Raw genomic sequence first — 26,004 nt, 5'->3', positions numbered from 1 at the left:
CGTCACACCATCACCCCCCATCAACATCACACCATCACACACCATTACACACCATCAACGTCACACCATCAACGTCACACCATCACACACCATCAACGTCACACCATCATCCCCCATCAACATCACACCATCACACACCATCACACACCATCAACGTCACACCATCACCCCCCATCAACATCACACCATCACACACCATCAACGTCACACCATCACACACCATCACACACCATCAACATCACACCCCATCAACGTCACACCATCACACACCATCAACATCACACCATCAGCATCACACACCATCACACACCATCAACATCACACCATCACACACCATCACACACCATCACACACCATCAACATCACACCCCATCAACGTCACACCATCACACACCATCAACACCACACCATCAACATCACACCATCAGCATCACACACCATCACACACCATCAACATCACACCATCACACACCATCACACACCATCACACACCATCAACATCACACCATCACACACCATCACAAACCATCACTCACCATCAACATCACACCCCATCAACGTCACACCGTCACACCCCATCAACATCACACACCATCACACCGTCACACCTCATCAACACCACACCATCAACACCACACCATCAACACCACACCATCAACATCACACCATCACACACCATCAACATCACACCGTCACACCTCATCAACACCACACCATCAACATCACACCCCCCCCGTAACCATGGACACCAGATCCCCCAACGATGACATCACCGCCGCCCCCCACTGACCCCAGTTCCCCCCCAGCCCCCACCCCCTTGCCCAACCGCCCCCCCCCCCTCGTCCCCCACCCCCCCACATCATTTCCTCTCTCTATGCCAAAGCCATTTCCTGCCTAAAGACACAACTTGTGAAACTTGGACTTAAAAACTCGGGCACATTTCACCATCCGCAGCTTGGGTCCAGTGGCCGCGACTCGTGACTCCCGAACGCCACGTCGCACGGCCATCTGTCCGTGAAGGCCACCGCGAATGAAACACTTCTTTAATGAAAAAAAAAAATTTTAAAAAAATTTTGACATCGATTTCTTTAAAAATATCATTTTTTTATGATTTTTTTTTTTTAAAAAAGGAGACGTTTACGCCCGACGGCCCTTGCACGTGGCACGCGCGCGAAACGACGCGGACGAGATTCCGCACACGCACACGCGGAATTTCGAGTAGCTGGCAGCGATTCGCCTGCTGATGAACAACAACAAGCATCATCATCCTCATCCTCATCAGGCGACTTGGCAGAACAGTGAATTTAACCTTCGGACTGAAGCCAATTCATGGAGAGAGATGTAATATCGGGGCTTTCTTGTGCCCTTTTGGGTCTACCCTTCTATGGCCATGAAACAGGAGGTTGCGCATCACAAACGGAAGGATCGGAATGTTTACTTAGACTGCAGGAGGAGGAATCCGATGATCTGTAAAGCTCTTTGGAGACAGACGCCCGGGTAGGGACACGCGGGGGGTCAGGAGGTCACACCGATCGTACGAAATCACGTGTACGTGTCTTGTACGATGCGATCCGAAATGCAGATACGATATATGTGTAATGACAGTAGAGTCTACCTGCGGTGTGAGTGGACTAGTGGCCACGGGAGGTAATGACAGGGGAGTGAGCCTGCAGTGCGAATGGACTAGTGGCCACGGGAGGTAATGACAGGGGAGTTAGCCTGCAGTGCGAGTGGACTAGTGGCCATGGGACGTAATGACAGGGGAGTCAGCCTGCAGTACGAATGGACTAGTGGCCACGGGAGGTAATGACAGGGGAATCAGCCTGCAGTGTGAAGGGACTAGTGGTCATTGGAGGTAATGACAGGGGAGTCAGCCTGCAGTGTGAGTGGACTGGTGGCCACCGGAGGTAATGACAGGGGAGTCAGCGTGCAGTGTGAATGGACTAGTGGTCACGGGAGGTAATGACAGGGGAGTCAGCCAGCAGTACGAATGGACGAGTGGCCATGGGAGGTAATGACAGGGGAGTCCGCCTGCAGTGTGAATGGACTAGTGGCCACCGGAGGTAATGACAGGGGGGTCCGCCTGCAGTGCGAAGGGACTAGTGGTCACGGGAAGTAATGACAGGGGAGTCAGCCTGCAGTGCGAATGGACTAGTGGCCACGGGAGGTAATTTCCAGTTTCAGTTTATTTATTTGGTATAGCCCTGTGAGCCATTCGGCTCTTGAATCGGGTGCAACCACAACAAACAAAAAAACAAAAACACGAACAAGAAAAACATCTTAAAGTGACTATGTGACTGTGCAAACAGAAAATCCATGAAAAAAACAGCAAAATATTCCTGAAAAAGCACCGTCAACCAACGCTGTGTGCAAAAATCCCAGTGGGATGCAAGTCAAACAAGAACAACAACAACCACAATACAACTTAGATTAAGGCCGTCAGTCTAACTCCGTACTACAACAAAACAAACATGTCCAAACCAAAAAACGTTTTCGAAATCACCAAAAAATAAAGCCGTAATTGCAATGTAACAGTGATCATAGGGACTGTGACCGAATTTTTTACAATAAACTACATAAATAACATGTAACACCAAATCCTAGAGCCATAGCTGGCTGCATGAATTACTCCACAACAACAGAAGCATCAGTCGGAGTATCATATTTTTCAATGCACCTTTAAGATCAGCACACTAAATCAAAATACAGATGATACTTCGCAGCGTCATCCGGAGCGAAACATTTTATTTTATTTTAGGCCACTGAATAGCAGTGGCAGCTAGGGGTGTGCAACCCCTCTAGAGCAGTTTTAAGAGAAGATCTCATTGGTAGCGATTCAAGTTGCAGTTTATTGGCAATAGCATTCCAGACCCTGGGGGCATCAACAGCAAAGGCCCTTCCTCCAGTTTTTGTACGGCAATAGGGAATGTGAAGCTGGTAAATGAGCGAAGACCTGAGGTCAAATTTGTTCTTCGAAACAGAGAGGAGATCCAGCAGGTAGTCTGCGAATTTTTTTTGTAAGTACATCGTGAATAAATAAGATCTGGTGCACAAGCCGTCGAACATTAAGATATGTTAAGTTTGACCCAATGTAGAGATCACAGTGGTGAGTCCTATATGGGCAGTTCAATGTAAATCTTAAGGCCGAGTGATAGATAGAATCAAACTTCTTCAGTACAGTACTTGGGGCTGATTTATACACGATGTCACAGTAGTCAAGTAGAGGCAGTATGGTAGCTTTTATCAATTCCAAACGGAACCTTTGGGGGAAGCAGCGCTTGTGTCGATACAGAAAACCAATTTTTATTTTTGTCTTTTTACCAATATAATCAATGTGATCTTCAAAATTCAGTTTTGAATCCAGGATGACCCCAAGATACATATAGATCTTGACTTGCTCTATTTGATAATTTTTTAAGGAATGTAATTGGGGAAAAATAACTTCCTGCTTTAGTCCTGGTGAGAAGCATAGCACCTTGGTTTTGGAGGTATTCAGGACTATATATATTCTTGGTTCTTTCGGTAAAGTCACGTTGAAGGGAAACAATAAAATAATCAAATATTATTAACAATAAAAATTGTATTCAGGACTAGTTTAAGAGCAACTAGCTGATGTTGTAGTTTGTTGAAATCACCCTGTAGCTTAGCAATCACGTCATCCGGAGAGCGGCCAGCAGTAATCAGTATCGTGTCATCTGCAAAAAGATTTACCCTGAAATGATCCAGGTCAGTGCCCAAGTCATTGACATAAAGAGAGAACAAAAGGGGGCCGAGGATGGAACCCTGTGGAACCCCTTTTGTTATCTTAACACTGTTTGACCTCCAACCATCTGTGAATACATTTTGGGTGCGAGAAAAGAGGAAATTTTGTAACCATTTTACTGCGTTTTCGGAAAAACCGAGGCAACTTAGTTTACTAAGCAGGGAGTTGTGGTCTACTGTATCAAAAGCTTTGGACAGGTCAAGAAAAAGACATGCACAGTACTGCTTATTATCAAGGCTACTGTAAATGTGATTCAGAGAGTCTAATGCAGCAGATGTGGTGCTGTATTTTTTTCGGAACCCAGATTGTTTAAGATGTAGTAGATTGTTGGTGGACAGGAAACTGCTAATTTGGTAGTTAAATAATTTTTCTAAAAATTTCATCAACGGGGACAAAATTGAGATATGTCGGTAGTTATTTGGATCATCTTTAGGGCCCCCTTTGTGAAGTGGACGGACATAGGAATGTTTCCATTCTAGAGGAACTGATGCTTCTTTGATGGACAGGTTGAAAATATGGGCTATAGGTTTGTATATTAGGTGACCAACAGTTAGTAGAGCAAAGACGGGAATACTATCTGCTCCGGTAGAGGAGGACCCTTTGAGGTAGGACAGTTGTTTCAGAACATTACTTTCGTGGATTGGTTGGAAACTAAATTCGTTTAATGTTTGGACAGGAGTGTAGGAATTTGCATGAGCAGGGGTGACTCCCAATACATTATTAAAAAGATTACCAGCTTCAGAAAAATGAAGGTTAAAATTGTCAACTATTTTTTGGGGATTTGAAAAATATTCCCCATTTTGGTTAAGCTCAATGGGCAGATTATCTGTTTTGGATGCCTTTTCGATACATTTGATTGTTTTCCAGAAAATCCTGGCATTTCCATGTGATTCCAGGAGAGTGGAGGAAAAGTAGGCATTTTTTGCATGCCGTATTCTTTTGATGCATCTATTCCTTAAAATCATGTATTCTAGCCAGTCTTTGACCAAATTACTTTTCTGAGCACATGCCCAAGTCTTGTCGCTAGTTTTCATGAGCTTTGTAATCAAAGGATCAAACCATGGTGGGCGGTTGCCTTTAATTTTAAATCTAACCAATGGAGCATGTTTGTTAAGAATTTGGAGAAACGTGTACCTGAAGGTCTCCCAAGCCGTAGTCAGGTTGGGGATATCACAGACTTTGTCAATATCCGAGTGAAGCATATCATTAGTAAATGCCTGATTGCTGAAGTGTCTCATAGAGTACTTCTCAACCAATTTAGGGGGGCTTTGGGTCTGGCTGATGATCTCACCCCAAAAATGAAGGAGTGATCACTAAGGTTATTACCCAGAACACCAATCAGTGTGAAATTGTGAGGGGCATTTGTCAATAGGACGTCAAGCAGAGATGACTGTCCCGGATTTTTTTATATTGGGTCTTGTGGGGACATTTATTAATTGAAACAGGTTAAATTCATCTGCAAAATAATGACAGGGGAGTCAGCCTGCAGTGCGAAGGGACTGGTGGCCACGGGAGGTAATGACAGGGGAGTCAGCCTGCAGTGCGAGTGGACTGGTGGCCACGGGAGGTAATGACAGGGGAGTCAGCCTACAGTGTGAAGGGACTAGTGGCCGCCGGAGGTAATGACAGGGGAGTCAGCCTGCAGTACGAATAGACTGGTGGCCACAGGAGGTAATGACAGGAGAGTCAGCCTCCAGTGTGAAGGGACTAGTGGCCACGGGAGGTAATGACAGGGGAGTCAGCCTGCAGTGCGAGTGGACTGGTGGCTGCGGGAATGATCGAGAATGAGAGCGTGGCCAGGTGACGGCAGAGTCTGCTGGTGGAGTGAGTGGTCTAGAGCCAGTGAGAAGGTTCGGGAATGGGGGCGTGCCCTCGGTCCGTATATAAGGAAGATGAGCGGGAGACTCGGGGCTGTTGCAGTGGGGTCTCATCCAATAAAGGAACCATCGCAAGACAATTCAAGTCGTCTTTACATATGTACATATGAAACGTATTGTACAATGTGTATACCACGATATGTGTATACCACATGTCGTAATGATTTAACTGGCTATACTAACATAATCCGATGAGCTGTAAAGCTCTTTATTTTTCGTCCCAACAACAAACAGTTACACAAACACCGATAGGAGTGCAGAGTACAGGAAAGTTATACAAATCACCCAACACACATACAGATACATCACTACCATTCACATTCCTACCCAGGCAAATCCCACCGAGCTATTCACTTGGCCATCACAAACGACAACGACGACTACAAAGCGGCCTAACGTTTGGACGTTAAGGGCAGCCCAAACGAAACGAAAGATCTACATAATACCATAATGAACCACAACATCTCTCTCCCACTTCAGCAACAACAAAAAATGTTCTTGCTGTGGTTTTCCCACCTGATGATTGATGATTGCTTGTGTTGCAATCGAAACGTCGTGATTTATTTTAATTTAATTTTATACCTACGTGACTTTACCGAAAGAACCAGATAGTTTTTTGTGCCGTCTTAATAATTGCATGTTTCTAAATGTTGTTGGAGGGAGGTGGGGGGGAGGGAGATGTTCAAACATCAGATAGACAACGCACACATTGAGATTTTAGAGGCATCATCAAGTCTGCATTTTAACCACACGCAGTACTTGTAGTGAACGCACGAACAAACATGCTCCGGTAGTAATAACATACACATGGTCTTTAATAATAATGTAAACATGTTATATGCATTGTCCTTGGAACTGATTGGGCCTACACCAGATATAGCGGCCTTCTTCGTGGCCTAGTCTCACCACCGCTGTCAGACCAGAGAACGCCAAAAGGCGGACAGCACCAGGGCAATGCCAGACGTATCAGAGCGTCTGTAGCTCGGGGTGAGCAGCTGTATCATGGGATAGCTTTTTATTATTTTACACGCTTTTATTTAATCTTCTATTTGAAGCTTTCGTGACTGCAAGGATTCATCTTCTTTGGTTCTTTCGGTAAAGTCAGGTAGAATGAGAATAAAATAATAAAAGCACATGATAAAATTCTCACGACGTTTCGGCCACAACGCAAGCGGCCGTCTTCAGGTGAAAGGTACAGAACTGTCGGGACGACAGAGCTTCATTGAAGCTCTGAAGCTCTGTCGTCCCGACAGTTCTGTACCTTTCACCTGAAGACGGCCGCTTGCGTTGTGGCCGAAACGTCGTGAGAATTTTATTGTGTGCTTTTATTTAACTCACTCCGTCTGTTGTATCCTCAAAAAGGAGATCTTCCCAATGTGGTATCGACTGCAAACTTGGTATACTTATATCATACTAATGACAATACTATATTCTATCATTAAACATAAAATATAGATTTTTAAACATTATTTTTTATATGTTATGTTTCAGTTTGGGTCTAATTGTCCACGCTCAGCTGACGTTGGCTGTAAATCACCACGGGCCCCTTACGCTGTGGCCAAGCTTCGGGGCCACTTCCTGGAGTTGTGGAGTTCTGCCATTACGAGTACGGTACATTTCATTAAAGCGTGTTTTTAAACAAAAGTTGTTTTAAATATTACTTTTTCCGGTATCAATGTATGAAAAATAATAATAGGTTTTACCCTTTCTGGCAATAAATCAGGATTTGTGTTAACGCCATACAGATTATACCTTTTGTAAGGCATCATCAAGTCTGCATTCACCACACACATGCGTGTGGCTAAACATGCAAACAAACATGCTCTGATTAAAAACACATTCTCCTGCGGAGGGAGCTGGTAGGAACGTCGGGTTGCTCGGTCAATGGCCAGGGTCAACGGCGGCACCACGTGGTGGTGTATTCCGCACAATATGCCCGACTGTGAGGGCGGGCACAAGCCGGCGTGAGTAGGTTAAACGTTGAGTTTTATAAGGGCACCACGGGGTGACCAGCCCCTCCCCACCCAGCACCACCCTCCCCACCCAGCCCCTCCCCACCCAGCCCCTCCCTCCCCACCCAGCCCCTCCCCACCCAGCCCCTCCCCACCCCAGCCCTTCCCTCCCCACCCAGCCCCTCCCCACCCAGCCCCACCCCTCACCCAGCCCCTCCCCACCGTCCGCACCCTCCCCCACCCCACCCAGCCCCACCCTCCCCACCCAGCCCCTCCCACCCCGCCCCTCCCCACCCAGCCCCTCCCTCCCCACCCAGCCCCTCCCCACCCAGCCCCACCCCTCACCCAGCCCCTCCCCACCCTCCCCACCCCACCCAGCCCCACCCTCCCCACCCAGCCCCTCCCCTCTCCACCCAGCCCCACCACTCCCATGTTTGTATGCTCGACGACGGACGGACACAATAATCCCCGTGGGCTGGTGGTGTAACCAGGAGCTTCCTACACAGTATAATATTTGCAATGTATTTGAAACGGATTGGCCTACACCAGAGACAGAAGCCTTCTTTGTGGCCTCGCCTCATCACCAGTGTTACACTAAAACTAAATTATACAAAACATTTTTTTTTTACCAGGTAAAGCCTACTGAGATACATCGCTCTTATTCAAAAGCAACCTGGCCACAAATGATAGCTCAACGAAGTGGCTCATCGTCACACGGGACATTTGCTGCAGCTGCCAAATACTCTACAACGCACAATTCAAAATGTGGTGGGGGGGAAAAAAACCGGACGACCCGGAGAAAAATCCACGTGACCACCACGGTGGGGTTGGGGTCCAACCTATGATCACTGTTACGTTGTTTTCGTGGCGTTATTTTGGTCATTTTGAGGACGGTTTGGCCTGGCCATGTTTTGTTTGTTGTAGCACAGAGTTGGCCCGATAACTTTTAATCTACATCGTCTTATAGTTGTTACCGTTTGACTTGCCATCCCACTGGGATTTTTGCACACGGCGTTGAAATGCGGTGTTTTTTTTCTGGAAGACTTTTGCTGGTTTTCTCCCAGGATTTTTTGTTGTTGTTGTTGCGCGCAGTCACTTTAAGAAGATGTTTTCTTGTTCGTGTTTGTGTGTTTGTTGCGGTTGCACCAGAGTCAAGAGCCGCATGGCTCACAGGGCTATCTCCATATATAGAAAAGGCAAAGTGGTGAATATGTGTGTATGTTCAAAATGTTTAGCGTACTTTCCCGACATGCAACAAACTGGAAATTTGCCATGTGGGTACTTTCCAGACTGTACACCATGCAATAATAAAAAAAAACACTTTTTTGGGGGGTGGAGCTCAATAATGCATATTTGTTTTGCACGGCAAGTGAGCTGTGACGTCAAATCTGTCACGTGACCCGCGCACGTGGAAGCGTGACGCATTGTAGTGTAGTGGTTAGCGCGCTGTCTGTGTGTCTGTGTGTGTGTCTGTGTGTCTGTGTGTGTGTCTGTGTGTCTGTGTGTGTGTGTCTGTGTGTGTCTGTGTCTGTGTGTGTCTGTGTGTCTGTGTGGGGGGAGCGGTAGCGTAGTGGTTAGCGCCACGCCGCGCTACGAACCCGGCGACCCGAGTTCGATTCCCGCTCACGGCCACCAACCGGTGACGATTATTTCAACCGCTCCTGGGCCTCGCCTAGGATCGACTCAGCCTCAAACGAGTAACTTCTGTGGTTGTCTGAACATCGCCACTGGTGGAGACAAAGGCGGCGGGCGTGGTGAATCCAAGTCCCGGGTGAAGCCGACTAGTACAGCTCGCACCTAAGAAATGAAACTAAAACTGAACTGAAAACCGACCCCACGACCTCTTATACACCGGGCGAGGCATTTAACGTCTCCGAGCCACCGTGGCGAACAGACTTGAAAACGCTCAAAGGTGAACAGCAGAACGACAAAACACGTATCAATACGAGCACTTACCACTCGGGGCCCAGCTGTCAGGGGCCGTACGTAAATATACGTCACGCGATTTTGGACGATTTTTGACCCAACCCCCTCCCCCCTCGTCACACGGCGTCACAAAAAAAGTCAGACCCCCCCCCCTAAAATATGACGTCACAAAGCTCTGCCCCTCCCCCCCCCCCACAAAACCATATTTCCATTTTGAAAATAAAACATGCTTCAAATCGCTTTAAACTATTGTCATTGTAGTAGTGCGTATCTAATGTGGCCGCTGCACTCTGACGTTGTAGGAAGAAAACATTTATTAAAAAGTTAATTTAATTAAGTAGAACGTTTTGATTTAAAGCTTTCGTGACTGCAGTAATTAATATTCTAAGCTCTTTCGGTAAAGTCACGTTGAAGGGAAACAATGAATTAATAAAATATATTATATATTTCATTATTTTATTGTTTCCCTTCAACGTGACTTTACCACGTTGAAGGGAAACAATAAATTAATAAAATATATTATATATTTCATTATTTTATTATTTCCCTTCAACGTGCCTTTACCAAAAGAGCTAAGAATATGAATATAAGTAGAACGTGTTGCGTCTATATTTATTTAAAGTTGCGAATTTTGAATTTTGATGTGACGTCACAGTTCTCAACCCCTCCCCCCCCCTCGTCACAAATGTCTGACCGACCCCCCCACCCCCACTAGGTGCGTGACGTCATTTATGGACGGCCCCTTATATCTGTGAAGATGTCTTGCCTTGCAAGTATCAAATCATCGTTAATACATATTCCCTGCTTTATTGCCAGAAAAGGATTGCAACCGGTTCTTACATCTTTCATCATTTTGTAACTGGCAAAAAAATTATAATTAAAAAGGGCCCCATAGATGTAACATATTGGGCATTGCCCTGGCGAAATCACTGAAATGTAATAAACCTCACGTGTGTAGTAGTGCTAGTTGTGTAAGGAGGATCGCAGGGGCTCAAACACACGGTGGAAAGTTCCCAATTGCCACGTGCAGCTACCAGTCTCGGCCGCCATCTTGGTCCTCTCTCTCTCTCTCGCCCCTCCTCCAACCTTCCCTGGCCCCTCCCATCAACTCCGCCCCTTTTTTGCCTCCTCCCCTCCCTCCGTCTCACTCGGCCCCTCCCACCACCACCACCACCTGCCCTTGGCTGTGACAGCCGTGACATCACAGCTCTGCGGATTTGACGCCACGCCCCCCCCAAGGGTCCCTGCGGGGGCGGCACCTCGCGCCGGAAAAAAGTTCGGGGAGTCGAGCGCGCTGCTGGGAGAGGCGTGGCTTAAGAGGGGTGGGGGGGAGGGGTGAGGAGGGAGGGGGGTGAGAAGGGGGGGAGGAGGGAGGGGGGGTGTGAGGGAGGGCGTGAGGGAGGGGGGGTGAGGAGGGAGGGGGGTGAGGGAGGGGGTGAGGGAGGGGGTGAGGAGGGAGGGGTGAGGAGGAAGGGGGGGGTGAAGAGGGAGGGGGTGAGGGAGGGGGTGAGGGAGGGGGGTGAGGAGGGAGGGGTGAGGAGGGAGGGGGGGGTGAGGGAGGGGGGGTGAGGAGGGAGGGGGGTGAGGAGGGAGGGGGTGAGGGAGGGGGGGGGTGAGGAGGGAGGGGGGTGAGGGAGGGGGGGTGAGGAGGGAGGGGTGAGGAGGGAGGGGGGTGAGGGAGGGGGTGAGGGAGGGGGTGAGGAGGGAGGGGGGTGAGGGAGGGGGGGTGAGGAGGGAGGGGTGAGGAGGGAGGGGGGTGAGGAGGGAGGGGTGAGGAGGGAGGGGGGGTGAGGGAGGGGGTGAGGGAGGGGGTGAGGAGGGAGGGGGTGAGGGAGGGGGGGGTGAGGAGGGAGGGGGGTGAGGGAGGGGGGTGAGGAGGGAGGGGTGAGGAGGGAGGGGGGTGAGGGAGGGGGTGAGGGAGGGGGTGAGGAGGAGGGGGGTGAGGGAGGGGGGTGAGGAGGGGGGCGGGGGGGGGGTGAGGGAGGAGGTGCTTGCGGATGGCGCTGTGACTGTGAGGGAGGGGGGTGAGGGAGGGGTGAGGGAGGAGGGGGGGGAGAAGGGGGGGAGGAGAAGGGGGTACACGTGACCAGCCCCCCCCTCCACCACATTTCCCTTGCTGCTGTGTGCACATTGCAGGCTGCGTGACAGACACGGACAGACAGACAGAGACAGACAGACAGAGACACACAGACAGAGACACACAGAGACAGACAGACAGAGACAGACAGACAGAGACAGAGACACACAGAGACAGAGACAGACAGAGAGAGACAGAGATACACACAGAGAGAGACACAGACAGAGAGAGACACAGACAGAGAGGGACACAGAGAGACAGAGACACAGAGAGAGACAGAGAGAGACAGAGACACAGAGACACAGACAGAGAGACGGCGGTGGTCACGAGATTTCCTTCTCTTAAACCTGCATCAAAAGTTGCGCTCTCCTTACGCTAACATAGAGAGAGGGAGAGAGATACATCATATTATTATTGTTACCGCTCTTAAACAAAAAAAAATCCCCGAACAACTTTTTGCGACGAAGAGTTGAGAAGACCTTCAATCCACCACGACCACGACCACCGCCACAACCACCACCACGACCGCCACCACCGCTACAACCACAGGTAGGAAGAGGCACGCGAGGTTGAATCTCAGATTTTGCCATTGCAGGGAGCGCGCGAAGCGAAACGCGAACGGAGCTGGCTAGAGGTGGTGGTTGTTGTGATGACGGTGGTGGTTGTTGTGATGATGGTGGTGGTGGTTGTTGTGATGACGGTGGTGGTTGTGATGATGGTGGTGGTTGTTGTGATGATGGTGGTGGTTGTTGTGATGATGGTGGTGGTGGTTGTTGTGATGACGGTGGTGGTTGTGATGATGGTGGTGGTTGTTGTGATGATGGTGGTGGTTGTTGTGATGATGGTGGTGGTGGTTGTTGTGATGACGGTGGTGGTTGTGATGATGGTGGTGGTGGTTGTTGTGATGGTTGTTGTGATGATGGTGGTGGTGGTTGTTGTGATGATGGTGGTGGTTGTGATGATGGTGGTGGTTGTTGTGATGATGGTGGTGGTGGTTGTTGTGATGGTGGTGGTGGTGGTTGTGATGATGGTGGTGGTTGTTGTGATGATGGTGGTGGTGGTTGTGATGATGGTGGTTGTGATGATGGTGGTGGTTGTTGTGATGATGGTGGTGGTGGTTGTGATGATGGTGGTGGTGGTTGTTGTGATGATGGTGGTTGTGATGATGGTGGTGGTTGTTGTGATGATGGTGGTGGTGGTTGTGATGATGGTGGTGGTGGTTGTTGTGATGATGGTGGTGGTTATGATGGTGGTGGTTGTTGTGGTGATGGTGGTGGTTGTTGTGATGATGATGGTGGTGGTTGTTGTGATGGTGGTGGTTGTTATGATGGTGGTGGTGGTTATTGTGATGACGGTGGTGGTTGTTGTGATGATGGTGGTGGTTGTTGTGATGACGGTGGTGGTTGTGGTGATGATGCTGGTGGTTGTTGTGATGACGGTGGTGGTTGTTGTGATGATGGTGGTGGTTGTTGTGATGATGGTGGTGGTTGTTGTGATGACGCTGGTTGTTGTGATGATGGTGGTGGTTGTTGTGATGATGGTGGTGGTTGTCGGTGGTGATGGTTGTTGGTGATGGTGGGGTTGATGATGATGGTGGTGATGATGGTAGTGATGATAATGGTAGTGATGATGGTAGTGATGATGGTTGTGATGATGGTAGTGATGATAATGGTAGTGATGATCGTAGTGATGATGGTTGTGATGTTGATGGTGGTTGTGATGATGGTAGTGATGATAATGGTAGTGATGATGGTGGTGATGATGGTAGTGATTATAATGGTTGTGATGATGGTTGTGATGTTGATGATGGTGGTAGTGATTATATTTGGAGTCTGCGTCTCTCTCTCTCTCCCCGTGGATGTCTCTCCGGGTCCTCCGCGTTTCCCACCACATTTAGAATCAAAATCACCACCACGCGTTTAAGAATGGTTGGCTGGCTGATATAATTAATTGTCCACGTGATGATGATGATGATGACAGCTCGCATCGTTAAGCTATCATTTGTGATAGCAAGGGTCGCTCCTTCGCTCAAATGCAGCTCAGTTTATAGCGGTAGGCTGGATGGTGGCACCTGCTTTGGTGATAGATGCGTTCACAATTGGGGTTAATTGCTGATGCGAGTGGCTTCCTTGCACGGATGCCGACTGGACAGCCCACGCGTGTGTCTGTGTGTGTGTAGGTGTGTCTGTGTGTGGTTACGTGTGTAGGTATGTTTGTATGTATGTGTGTGTGTAGGTGTGTTGGCACAGGTCTTATCGGCCACGGTCATTCCCTCCCTTCTCTACGCTTGCGAAACGTGGACCCCCCTAATGGAACATCTTCGCCGGTTAGAAACATTTAGACTAGCCTGCATACGATCCATCCTGGGTTTAAGCAGGCTGGATTGTGTGAGGAGCTCACAAATCCTTGAAAGATCTGGGCAAGGTCCCATCGGTGAGCTCCTCCGGCAGGCAAGGCTGCGTTGGCTGGGTCATGTAGCCCGCATGCCCAGCCACCGCATGCCGATACAGCTTTTGTTCGGCCGGGTAGAGGGGGCTAAACGGGCGCGGCACGGGCTAGAGAAGAGATGGGAGTGATGTGGTACAGGAGGACGTGGAGCTGAGTGGACTTGCCGATGACTGGTACCAGCGGTGTCAAGATCGGCCTCTGTGGAGGATGCTCGTGAAGGACGCTGCTACTGGGCAGTTAGAGGTAGTCGCCCTCCAACAACAACGGAGGGCGGAGGAGCGACGCTCACAACAACGAGCGGAGCGCAGGGAGGCTAAAGCACAGCACGTTGGCACAGTAGGGGGCACAGGTGGTGCATCAGCCAGTGATCTTGGTCATCTTAGTCAGTCGACCCGTGGCACTTGGGTCTGCCCCGTGACCTCCTACCCGCGGGCGTTCGACACTTCACGTGGCCTCAAGGTGCACATGGCCTGGCACAAGCGTCGTGGTGACGTCATCACCACTTAGTGGCGAATGGCGGTTGTTGTTGTACGTGTGTAGGTGTGTGTGTCTGTGTGGTTACGTGTGTAGTGAATCCAACTGAGTCCCACACGTTATTCCTTTTAGAAGCAACACATTTATTCATAACACAAATGGGGGTGACTGCCCCTTCACCAGATACAGCCTAGGGTGGTGACCACCCCGCTAACTACAGAGGGGTTACTGCTACGAAGAGCCGGGCCCTCACTCGGGTCCGCAAGCACGTGGCTGCCTTGTTGAGCTTCCAGCTTGTAGACGTAGAGCTTCCAGTTTGTAGACGTAGAGCTTCCAGCTTGTAGACGATGAGCTTCCAACTTGTAGATGTTGAGCTTCCAGCTTGAGATGTAGAGCTTGAGACGGAGAGCTTCCAGCTTGTAGATGTTGAGCTTCCAGCTTGTAGATGTTGAGCTTCCAGCTTGTAGATGTTGAGCTTCCAGCTTGTAGATGTTGAGCTTCCAGCTTGTAGATGTTGAGCTTCCAGCTTGTAGACGTAGAGCTTCCAGCTTGTAGATGTTGAGCTTCCAGCTTGTAGATGTTGAGCTTCCCGCTTGTAGATGTTTAGCTTCCAGCTTGTAGATGTTGAGCTTCCAGCTTGTAGATGTTGAGCTTCCAGCTTGTAGATGTTGAGCTTCCCGCTTGTAGATGTTGAGCTTCCCGCTTGTAGGTGTTGAGCTTCCAACTTGTAGACGTTGAGCTTCCAGCTTGTAGGTGTTGAGCTTCCAGCTTGTAGGTGTTGAGCTTCCAGCTTGTAGGTGTTGAGCTTCCAGCTTGAGACGTGGAGCTTCCAGCTTGAGACGTGGAGCTTCAAGCTTGTAGATGTTGAGCTTCCAGCTTGTAGATGTTGAGCTTCCAGCTTGTAGGTGTTGAGCTTCCAGCTTGAGACGTAGAGCTTCCAGTTTGTAGATGTTGAGCTTCCAGCGTGTAGACGTTGAGCTTCCAGCTTGTAGATGTTGAGCTTCCAGCTTGTAGATGTTGAGATTCCAGCTTGAGACGTAGAGCTTCCAGCTTGTAGGTGTTGAGATTCCCGTTTGTAGATGTAGAGCTTCCAGCTTGTAGATGTTGAGCTTCCAGCTTTTAGATGTTGAGCTTCCAGCTTGAGACGTAGAGCTTCCAGCTTGTAGGTGTTGACCTTCCAGCTTGTAGATGTTGCGCTTCACGTTTGTAGATGTAGAGCTTCCAGCTTGTAGACGTAGAGCTTCCAGCTTATAGATGTTGAACTTCCTGCTTGTAGTTGTTGAGCTTCCAGCTTGTAGGTATTGAGCTTCCAACTTGTAGGTGTTGAGCTTCCAGCTTGTAGATGTTGAGCTTCTAGCTTGTAAATGTTGAGCTTCCAGCTTGTAGGTATTGAGCTTCCAACTTGTAGGTGTTGAGCTTCCAGCTTGTAGATGTTGAGCTTAAAACCTGTAGACGTGGAGCTTCCCATTTGTAGATGTAGAATTTCCAGCTTGTAGATGTTGAGCTTCCAGCTTGTAGATGTAGAGCTTCCAGCTTGTAGATGTTGAGCTTCCAGCTTGAGACGTAGAGCTTCTAGCTTGAGATGTTGAGCTTCCCACTTGTAGGTGTTGAGCTTCCAGCTTGTGGATGTTGAGCTTCCAGCTTGTAGACGTTGAGCTTCCAGCTTGTAGACGTTGAGCTTCCAGCTTGTAGATGTTGAGCTTCCAGCTTGTAGTCGTTGAGATTCCAGCTTGTAGATGTTGAGCTTCCAGCTCGTAGGTGTTGAGCTTCCAGCTTGTAGATGTTGAGCTTCCAGCTTGTAGTCTTTGAGCTTCCAGCTTGTAGACGTTGAGCTTCCAGTTTGAAACGTGGAACTTCCAGCTTGTAGATGTTGAGCTTCCAGCTTGTAGATGTTGAGCTTCCAGCTTTTAGACGTAGACCTTCCAGCTTGAGACGTGGAGCTTCCAGCTTGTAGATGTTCAGCTTCCAGCTTGTAGATGTTGAGCTTCCAGCTTGAGACGTGGAGCTTCCAGCTTGTAGATGTGGAGCTTCCCACTTGTAGGTGTTGAGCTTCCAGCTTGTAGATGTTCAGCTTCCAGCTTGTAGACGTAGAGCTTCTAGCTTGTAGGTGTTGAGCTTCCAGCTTGTAGATGTTGATCTTCCAGCTTGTAGACGTAGAGCTTCCAGCTTGTAGATGTTGATCTTCCAGCTTGTAGACGTAGAGCTTCCAGCTTGTAGGTGTTGAGCTTCCAGCTTGTAGATGTTGATCTTCCAGCTTGTAGACGTAGCGCTTCCAGTTTGTAGATGTTGAGCTTCCAGCGTGTAGACGTTGAGCTTCCAGCTTGTAGATGTTGAGCTTCCAGCTTGTAGATGTTGAGATTCCAGCTTGAGACGTAGAGCTTCCAGCTTGTAGGTGTTGAGATTCCCGTTTGTAGATGTAGAGCTTCCAGCTTGTAGATGTTGAGCTTCCAGCTTTTAGATGTTGAGCTTCCAGCTTGAGACGTAGAGCTTCCAGCTTGTAGGTGTTGACCTTCCAGCTTGTAGATGTTGCGCTTCACGTTTGTAGATGTAGAGCTTCCAGCTTGTAGACGTAGAGCTTCCAGCTTATAGATGTTGAGCTTCCAGCTTGAGACGTAGAGCTTCCAGCTTGTAGGTGTTGACCTTCCAGCTTGTAGATGTTGCGCTTCACGTTTGTAGATGTTGATCTTCCAGCTTGTAGACGTAGAGCTTCCAGCTTGTAGGTGTTGAGCTTCCAGCTTGAGACGTAGAGCTTGAGACGTAGAGCTTCCAGCTTGTGGATGTTGAGCTTCCAGCTTGTGGATGTTGAGCTTCCAGCTTGTGGATGTTGAGCTTCCAGCTTGTAGTCTTTGAGCTTCCAGCTTGTAGATGTTGAGCTTCCAGCTTGTAGTCTTTGAGCTTCTAGCTTGTGGATGTTGAGCTTTCAGCTTGTAGACGTTGAGCTTCCAGCTTGAGACGTGGAGCTTCCAGCTTGTAGACGTGGAGCTTCCCGCTTGTAGATGTTGAGCTTCCAGCTTGAGACGTAGAGCTTGAGACGTAGAACTTCCAGCATGTAGATGTTGAGGTTCCAGCTTGTAGGTGTTGAGCTTCCAGCTTGTAGATGTTGAGCTTCCAGCTTGTAGACGTTGAGCTTCTAGCTTGTAGGTGTTGAGCTTCCAGCTTGTAGGTGTTGAGCTTCCAGCTTGTAGACGTTGAGCTTCCAGCTTGTAGATGTTGAGCTTCCAGCTTGTAGACGTTGAGCTTCCAGCTTGTAGACGTTGAGCTTCCAGCTTATAGATGTTGAGCTTCCAGCTTGTAGGTGTCGAGCTTCCAGCTTCTAGATGTTGAGCTTCCCGCTTGTAGATGTTGAGCTTCCAGCTTGTAGATGTTGAGCTTCCAGCTTGTAGATGTTGAGCTTCCAGCTTGTAGGTGTTGAGCTTCCAGCTTGAGACGTAGAGCTTCTAGCTTGTAGATGTTGAGCTTCTAGCTTGTAGATGTAGAGCTTCTAGCTTGTAGATGTAGAGCTTCCAGCTTGTAGACGTTGAGCTTCCAGCTTGTAGATGTTGAGCTTCCAGTTTGAGACGTGGAGCTTCCGGCTTGTCGATGTTGAGCTTTCAGCTTGTAGATGTTGAGCCTCCAGCTTGTAGATGTTGAGCTTCCAGCTTGTAGATGTTGAGCTTCCAGCTTGAGACGTAGAGCTTCTAGCTTGTAGATGTTGAGCTTCTAGCTTGTAGATGTAGAGCTTCTAGCTTGTAGATGTAGAGCTTCCAGCTTGTAGACGTTGAGCTTCCAGCTTGTAGATGTTGAGCTTCCAGTTTGAGACGTAGAGATTCTAGCTTGTAGATGTTGAGCTTCTAGCTTGTAGATGTAGAGCTTCTAGCTTGTAGATGTTGAGCTTCTAGCTTGTAGACGTGGAGCTTCCAGCTTGTAGGTGTTGAGCTTCCAGCTTGAGACGTAGAGCTTCTAGCTTGTAGATGTTGAGCTTCTAGCTTGTAGATGTAGAGCTTCTAGCTTGTAGATGTAGAGCTTCCAGCTTGTAGACGTTGAGCTTCCAGCTTGTAGATGTTGAGCTTCCAGTTTGAGACGTGGAGCTTCCGGCTTGTCGATGTTGAGCTTTCAGCTTGTAGATGTTGAGCCTCCAGCTTGTAGATGTTGAGCTTCCAGCTTGTAGATGTTGAGCTTCCAGCTTGTAGATGTTGAGCCTCCAGCTTGTAGATGTTGAGCTTTCAGCTTGTAGATGTTGAGCCTCCAGCTTGTAGATGTTGAGCTTCCAGCTTGTAGACGTTGAGCATCCAGCTTGTAGATGTTGAGCTTCCAGCTTGAGACGTAGAGCTTCCAGCTTGTAGATGTTGAGCTTCCAGCTTGTAGGTGTTGAGCTTCCAGCTTGAGACGTGGAGCTTCCAGCTTGAGACGTGCAGCTTCCAGCTTGTAGATGTTGAGCTTCCAGCTTGAGACGTGGAGCTTCCAGCTTGTAGACGTTGCGCTTCCAGCTTGTAGATGTTGAGCTTCCAGCTTGTAGACGTTGAGCTTCCAGCTTGAGACGTGGAGCTTCCAGCTTGTAGATGTTGAGCTTCCAGCTTGTAGATGTTCAGCTTCCAGCTTGTAGATGTTGAGCTTCCAGCTTGTAGATGTTGAGCTTCCAGCTTGTAGATGTTGAGCTTCCAGCTTGAGACGTAGAGCTTCCAGCTTGTAGATGTTGAGCTTCCAGCTTGTAGATGTTGAGCTTCCAGCTTGTAGACGTAGAGCTTCCAGCTTGTAGATGTTGAGCTTCCAGCTTGAGACGTAGAGCTTCCAGCTTGTAGATGTTGAGCTTCCAGCTTGTAGATGTAGAGCTTCCAGCTTGTAGATGTTGAGCTTCCAGCTTGTAGATGTTGAGCTTCCAGCTTGTAGATGTTGAGCTTCCAGCTTGTAGATGTTGAGCTTCCAGCTTGTAGATGTTGAGCTTCCAGCTTGAGATGTAGAGCTTCCAGCTTGTAGATGTTGAGCTTCCAGCTTGTAGTTGTTGAGCTTCCAGCTTGTAGATGTTGAGCTTCCAGCTTGTAGATGTTGAGCTTTCAGCTTGTAGATGTTGAGCCTCCAGCTTGTAGATGTTGAGCTTCCAGCTTGTAGATGTTGAGCTTCCAGCTTGTAGATGTTGAGCCTCCAGCTTGTAGATGTTGAGCTTTCAGCTTGTAGATGTTGAGCCTCCAGCTTGTAGATGTTGAGCTTCCAGCTTGTAGACGTTGAGCCTCCAGCTTGTAGATGTTGAGCTTCCAGCTTGTAGACGTTGAGCTTCCAGCTTGTAGATGTTGAGCTTCCAGCTTGAGACGTAGAGCTTCCAGCTTGTAGATGTTGAGCTTCCAGCTTGTAGGTGTTGAGCTTCCAGCTTGAGACGTGGAGCTTCCAGCTTGAGACGTGGAGCTTCCAGCTTGTAGATGTTGAGCTTCCAGCTTGAGACGTGGAGCTTCCAGCTTGTAGACGTTGCGCTTCCCGCTTGTAGATGTTGAGCTTCCAGCTTGAAGACGTTGAGCTTCCAGCTTGAGACGTGGAGCTTCCAGCTTGTAGATGTTGAGCTTCCAGCTTGTAGATGTTGAGCTTTCAGCTTGTAGATGTTCAGCTTCCAGCTTGTAGATGTTGAGCTTCCAGCTTGTAGATGTTGAGCTTCCAGCTTGTAGATGTTGAGCTTCCAGCTTGAGACGTAGAGCTTCCAGCTTGTAGATGTTGAGCTTCCAGCTTGTAGATGTTGAGCTTCCAGCTTGTAGACGTAGAGCTTCCAGCTTGTAGATGTTGAGCTTCCAGCTTGAGACGTAGAGCTTCCAGCTTGTAGATGTTGAGCTTCCAGCTTGTAGATGTAGAGCTTCCAGCTTGTAGATGTTGAGCTTCCAGCTTGTAGATGTTGAGCTTCCAGCTTGTAGATGTTGAGCTTCCAGCTTGTAGATGTAGAGCTTCCAGCTTGTAGATGTTGAGCTTCCAGCTTGTAGATGTTGAGCCTCCAGCTTGTAGATGTTGAGCTTTCAGCTTGTAGATGTTGAGCTTCCAGCTTGAAGGTGTTGAGCTTCCAGCTTGAGACGTAGAGCTTGAGACGTAGGGCTTCCAGCTCAACACACCCGAGACGGCTTTATTTAGAGCCTAGTCTCCATTGGACCAATCAAATTCAAGGACAGTGCATATTATTATCAGAGTTGTCTTTTTTGTTTGCATTTTGACTGCTTGTGTTGTGGTTATTGCAAACATGATGCCTTGAATAAAGGTGTCAGTTTTTGTGCCAGTTAAAAGGGTAAAACCTATTCTTATAAAAAACAATTCCGTCGTGGTTTAGCAGTAATTTATTGAAGGTGGAGGGGTTACACCAGCCCCTCACACCCATCCAGAGCCCCCTTTTCGCCGCTGTGGTGGTCACAAATGCCATGAGGAGAAAGGCCAATCGGAATTGTCCCTCCCCCTACACTACCCACGACAGCGTTGCCCGTCCGGCACGACGAGGAGGTAGGGGGTTGTTTTTGCCGCGCGGGGCCTCGCTCTCTCCTCGGAGTTGTTTACATGGCTCGATCCAAACATAGAAAGCAGCTTACCATTGTCATTGGACTTGTGTACACAAAGACAAAGATCCCTAGTGTAGCCTGTGACAGACTGTGGGGGAAAATGCTATTAGCGAGTAGCACCTACGAAGGCCGGTACGGCACACGAGGGGGTGGGTGACCAGCACAACGCCCGGCCACACACACACACAGACAGATGCACACACAACAACAACAACCGCCATTCGCCACTAAGTGGCGGTGACGTCACCACGACGCTTGTGCCAGGCCATGTGCCCCTTGAGGCCACGTGAAGTGTCGAACGCCCGCAGGCAGGAGGTCACGGGGCAGACCCAGGTGCCACGGGTCGACTGACTGAGACTACTGGCTGATGCACCACCTGTGCCCCCTACTGTGCCAACCTGCTGTGCTTAAGCCACCCAGCGCTCCGCTCATTGTTGTGAGCGTCGCTCCTCCGCCCTCCGTTGTTGTTGGAGGGCGACTGCCTCCAACTGCCCAGTAGCATCCTTCACGAGCCTCCTCCACAGAGGCCGATCTTGACACCGCTGGTACCAGTCATCGGCAAGTCCACTCAACTCCACATTCTCCTGTACCACATCACTCCATCTCTTCTTTAGTCCGTGTCGCGCCCGTTTAGCCCCCTCGATCTGAACAAAAGCTGTTTGGGCATGCGTTGATTGGGCATGCGGGCTACATGGGCCAGCCAACGCAGCCTTGCCTGCCGGAGGAGCTCACCGATGGGACTTCGTCCAGATCTTTCAAGGATTTGTGAGCTCCTCACACAATCCAGCCTGCAGGTTAAACCCAGGATGGATCGTAGGCAGGCCAGCCTGAATGTTTATAACTGGCACGTTTCGCAAGCATAGAGAAGGGATCGAATGACTGTGGCCGAGAAGACCCAAAGCTTCGTGTGGAGCGACAGACCAGGTAGCTTCCACACAGCGTTTCGCAACCGATGAAACGATATTGCCGCTCGACTGATTTGGAGTGAGACCTCTGCTGTTAAACCGGAGCCGGTCATGAGCATACTGCCCAGGTATGGGAAACTCTCCCCTCTCTCCACAACTGCCCCATCACCGATTGGAAGTTGTGGGGGTGGAGTGTCCAATGGTACAAAATACCCAGGCAGGTGCTTAGTTTTGGTGGGGCTGATGGTAAGGCCCCACCTCTTTGTGGCACACTCCAGTTTCAGCAGCAGCCCCTTCAACTCCTCCTCTGAGTGAGCCGCAATTACCAGGTCATCGGCATACATAACGGGGTTGAGCAATAGGGAGCCATCCCTTGACCACAACTGGGCATCGATCAGCCTCCCATTGTATCTGTACCAAATGGAAATTCCCCAGTACAGCTATTGAAGGCTTCACGAACTACGTGGTCAAAATAGATGTTAAATAATGTGGGAGCCAGAGGATATCCCTGTCGCACCCCAAGGTGTACAGGGAATGGCTCTGACTCCCGGCGACGTAGTTTTACCCGGGCCCGCTCACCATCATGAAGGTCCTTAATGATCGTGATTAGCAGGTCATGGACTCCGAAAGCACGAAGAACAACCCAGAGCCCAGGCCTACTGATGGTATCATAGGCCTTGACCAGGTCATTAAAGCAGAGATGTAGGTCTTGTTGGAATTCCCTACACCTCTGCTGTAGCAGACGGACAGAAAATATGGCATCTGTGCACGACTGCCCTTTCTTGAAACCACATTGGGGCTCCGCAAGCCTCTCCTCAGCGTGCCTGGCAAGGCGATGTTGAATAATCCTTGCCAGGACCTTTCCTGGCACACTGAGGAGTGAGATGCTCCTGTAGTTGTTACAGTCTGTGCGGTCTCCCTTCTTAAAGATGGGGATCACCAGGGCATCCTTCCAGTCCTGCGGAACCCGTCAGTGGTCCAGACTATTGTTATGATGTCATGTAGGGCAGTCTGTGCACAAACGCCACCCTCCTTCAGCATTTCACTTGGGAGATCATCTCTGCCCGGTGCCTTTCCTGGTCTCAGGCTTCACAGAAATGCTCAGCAAATCTGTAAACCTGTTCCTGGAGGTCGGAGATTGGATCACCGTTTTTTCCCCCTAATGATGGTAATAGGTGTGGCGCTGCAGGTTACTTTTTTGATGGAATTAAATAGGGATTTGTGATCGCGGGCCATTGAGGCAGACTGCATCTCCTCAGCAACCCGCGACCACCACCCATCCTTGCAGCGCCTCACGGCTCTCCGAACCTCCGAGCGAAAGCTGCGGTTAGCCTCCTCATTCTCCGACGTGGGATGCTGCAGACGATGAGAGTGGGCCTGTCGCTCTGTCAGGTCTGGACCGCATACCCAAAGCAGCCATTGCAGCTGCATGAGTCACAGTCCTAAACCTCGCCCATTTGCCCTCGACATATGGAGGAGTTGGGGACGATGCCAACCTCAGCCGCAAGCGATGATTAAATTCTCGCTTGCAACTTTCATCAGCTAGCTGAGACCAGGCCACCTTAGGTTTGAATGGGATCCTGGGTGTACACCCACCACCGGAGTGGAAGAATGGCAGGCGCATCTTACAGATGACCAGTCGATGGTCAGAGGGTAGATCACACGCACACACAGACACACACACACACAGACACACACACACACACAGACACACACACATACACACACACACAGACACACACACACAGACACACTCACATACACACACATACACACACACAGAAACACACACAGACACACACATACACACACACACAGACACACATAGACACACACACAGACACACACACAGACACACACACAGACACACACACACAGACACACACACACACAGACACACACACAGAGACACACACACATACACACACACAGACACACACACATACACACACACACAGACACACACACAGACACACACACAGACAGCCTCTCGCACGGACTCCCTCAATCACAGCGAGCGGCTTGGCGCGCGGCCTTCGCCGTGGAAGGAATTCCGCGCCGTGAGTGACGGTGCGGCGAGAGAGGCGAGAGAGGCGAAGCGCGGGTTAGGGCTGCTGCTTCTGCCTGGGGCGAGCGAGAGAGCGCACACGGGGTGGGGGAGTGGTGGCGTGTGAGCCAAATCCCATTGTTTACCCTGTACGGAACGAGATTCATTGCACCCGATGGAACGGCTGGGCCCCGGCCACAGGAATGTGGAATTTCCACCACTGGTATGAGGCCGCAGGCAGGGATGGAGTGCTGCGTTGTGAGTTTGTGTCTGTGTGTGTGTGTTTGTCTTGTGTGTATCTGTGTGTGTCTCTGTGCGTGTGTCTTTGTCTTGCGTGTGTGTACGTCTGTGTGTGTGTCTGTATGTGTGTGTGGTATTGTCTTGTGTGTCTCTGTGTGTGTGTCTGTGTTTGTCTGTGTGTGTCTGTATGTACGTGTGTAGGTGTCTTTGTCTTGTGTGTGTCTGTGTGTCTGTATGTATGTGTGTGTGTTATTGTCTTGTGTGTGTGTGTGTTTGTCTGTGTGTGTCTGTATGTATGTGTATGTGTCTTTGTCTTGTGTGTGTCTGTGTGTCTGTGTGTCTGTATGTATGTGTGTGTGTCTTTGTCTTGTGTGTCTGTGTGTGTGTATCTGTGTGTGTGTCTTTGTCTTGTGTGTGTGTCTGTGTGTGCCGGGAAAGGTCCTGGCAAGGATTATTCAACATCGCCTTGCCAGGCACGCTGAGGAGAGGCTTGCGGAGCCCCAATGCGGTTTCAGGAAAGGGCGGTCCTGCACAGATGCCATATTTTTTGTCTGTCTGCTACAGCAGAAATGTAGAGAATTCCAACAAGACCTATATCTCTGCTTTATTGACCTGGCCAAGGCCTATGATACCATCAGTAGGACTGGGCTCTGGGTTGTTCTTCGTGCTTTCGGAGTTCCTAACCCGCTGCTCACGATCATTAAGGACCTTCATGATGGTGAGCGGGCCCGGGTAAAACTACGTGGCCGGGAGTCAGAGCCATTCCCTGTACACCTTGGGGTGCGACAGGGATGTTCTCTGGCTCCCACATCATTTAGCATCATATTTGACTACGTAGTTCGAGAAGTTTTCCATGGCTGTACCGGAGGAATTTCCATCTGGTACAGATACAATTGGAGGCTGATCGATGCCCGGGTGCGGTCAAGGGATGGCTCCCTATTGCTCAACCACGTTATGTATGCTGATGATTTGGTAATAGCTGCACATTCGGAGGAGGAGTTGGAGACGCTGCTGCTGAGACTGGAGCGTGCCACTAAGAGGTGGGGCCTTACCATCAGCCCCACCAAAACTAAGCACCTGCCTGGGTATTTTGTACCATCGGACACTCCACCCCCCACAACTCACAATTGGTGATAGGGCAGTTGTGGAGAGAGTGGAGTGTTTCCCATACCTGGGCAGTGTGCTCATGACCGGCTCCGGTTTGACAGCAGAGGTCTCACTCCGAATCAGTCGAGCGGCATTATCTTTTCATCGGTTGCGTAACGCTGTGTGGAAGCTACCTGGTCTGTCGCTCCGCACGAAGCTTCAGGTCTTCTCGGCCACGGTCATTCCCTCCGTTCTCTACGCTTGCGAAACGTGAACCCCCATAATGGAACATTTTCGCCGGTTAGAAACATTTAGGCTAGCCTAACTACAATCCATCCTGGGCTTAACCAGGCTGGATTGTGTGAGGAGCTCACAAATCCTTGAAAGATTTGGACAAAGTCCCATCGGTGAGCTCCTCCGGCAGGCAAGGCTGTGTTGGCTGGGTCATGTAGCCCGCATGCCCAGCCACCGCATGCCTAAACAGCTTCTGTTCGGTTGGATAATTGAGGGCTAAACGGGCGCGGCACGGGCTAGAGAAGAGATGGAGTGATGTGGTATAGGAGGACATGGAGCTGAGTGGACTTGCCGATGACTGGTGCCAGCGGTGTCAAGATCGGCCTCTGTGGAGGAGGCTCGTGAAGGACGCTACTGGGCAGTGGGAGGCAGTCGCCCTCCAACAACAACGGAGGGCGAAGGAGCGACGCTCACAACA

General features: G+C 49.6%; 1 protein-coding gene across 5 annotated transcripts in view; it reads left to right on the top strand.

Annotated features, from left to right (window-relative positions):
• LOC116958217 (uncharacterized) overlaps positions 1-26,004 on the top strand; it is a 153,699-nt gene that overhangs the window by 71,186 nt on the left and 56,509 nt on the right. For 4 of the 5 annotated variants that reach the window (XM_076056102.1, XM_076056101.1, XM_076056103.1 and 1 more), the window contains exon 1: positions 11,632-12,144. The exons of the other annotated variant lie outside the window; for it this stretch is intronic. The gene's annotated coding sequence lies outside the window, so the exon portion shown is untranslated. Of the gene's footprint in view, positions 1-11,631; positions 12,145-26,004 lie in introns of those variants that run through there. 5 annotated transcript variants of the gene reach the window in all.

This window comes from Petromyzon marinus, chromosome 74 (genome assembly GCF_048934315.1).
Source record: "Petromyzon marinus isolate PM22_M1 ecotype Great Lakes invasive population chromosome 74, UKy_Petmar_22M1.pri1.0, whole genome shotgun sequence".
NCBI lineage: Eukaryota > Metazoa > Chordata > Hyperoartia > Petromyzontiformes > Petromyzontidae > Petromyzon > Petromyzon marinus.
Note: the sequence above shows the minus strand (reverse complement) of the source record. Positions and strands in the feature narration are given on the sequence as shown.